Below are 1,285 nucleotides of genomic sequence, written 5' to 3'. Positions count from 1 at the left end.
TCAAATCACATCCTTTAGCAACTGAGCCCCAGAATACTTTGCCGAATGTATGGGTTCCATACCAGATGCTCAACAGAAAGCGAAATTTAGAAATTGTTTACTGAAAGGTGAAAACTTGGGAAACATCTGCTGTAGCTGACTAGATCACTAATTTAACCAGCTTCCAATATTTAATTTACAGGTTAATTCATTGCTGTGAAAAGAAGCTAAATTCAAGGAACATTTTAATTGTGGTAAATGTTAATGGGCCATTAGCAAAGACCACACAAAGCCCCTGTTGAAACAGCTCCACTGACTAACAGCTTGTTTCCAGGCACAGTTCAAAGTCTGCAATCTATGAAGCCCAATATGGCTCAAGTCCAGGCTATTTGGTAGACTGATCTCCCTGTATGAACTGGCCAGGGCTTTGAGATTATCAGGAGAGCCCTTTCTCTCAGTCCCACCACCATCTCAAGCACGGTTGGTAGGGACACAAGACAGGGCCTTCTTGGTGGCTGTCCCTAGAACTCCCTTCCCAGGGATGCCAGAGGCACCCTCTCTATGTTGCTCTTCCCTTGCCAGGCCAAAACGTTTTTGGTTCAGACAGGCTTTTAAAACAGATTTCTTTTTTAAAGAACAGGCTAAGGGGTGCTGTACTGTTTTAACTGAACTGTTTTTAAGTGTTTTTATCTTTTTAAACTTCATTTTTTTCTTTTAGTAGTTTAATATTATACTAGTTTAATTCTCACTTTTTATGTTTCTCATTGTATTGTTCTTTTAATTTTTTTTGTTCTTTTAAATTTTTTTAAGTCCTAATTGGGGGGAACAGGACAAAAATATTACCATTATTATTATTATTATTATTATTAGGAGGAGAACTCATAGTTGATTTGTAGCTAAAGAGGTGAGAATGTAAAAGGCTATTTTCCATGTATTTCTAAGGCAGAAATAGCAATAGCAAGAACATTTCTAAGCTGCTTATCAGTGATAACATGATAGCACTCCCTTGATGCTTTACAGTGTCAACAAGCTGGGTGCTCGTTTTCATTGAAGAGGGAAACATTGGCTAGATTCAAACTAGAAAACAATGGAAGGCTGAGTGGAACTTGGAGCCCTGCCTGGAATCGAACTCAAAGCCTTGGAGCTGCAGTATTGGCATTTAACCTCTTCACCACCAAAGCTCCCTAAGCACACTTATATTGGAATACACTCCCTTTATTTCTGCCAGATTGCTTTCTGAATAGACCTAGTCATAATAAACTGCAGAGCTCAGAAAGAAGATTCATACAGTCACACAGACGATGAC

Source organism: Sceloporus undulatus, chromosome 1, assembly GCF_019175285.1.
Source record: "Sceloporus undulatus isolate JIND9_A2432 ecotype Alabama chromosome 1, SceUnd_v1.1, whole genome shotgun sequence".
Lineage (NCBI taxonomy): Eukaryota > Metazoa > Chordata > Lepidosauria > Squamata > Phrynosomatidae > Sceloporus > Sceloporus undulatus.
This window is presented reverse-complemented; position numbering follows the sequence as displayed.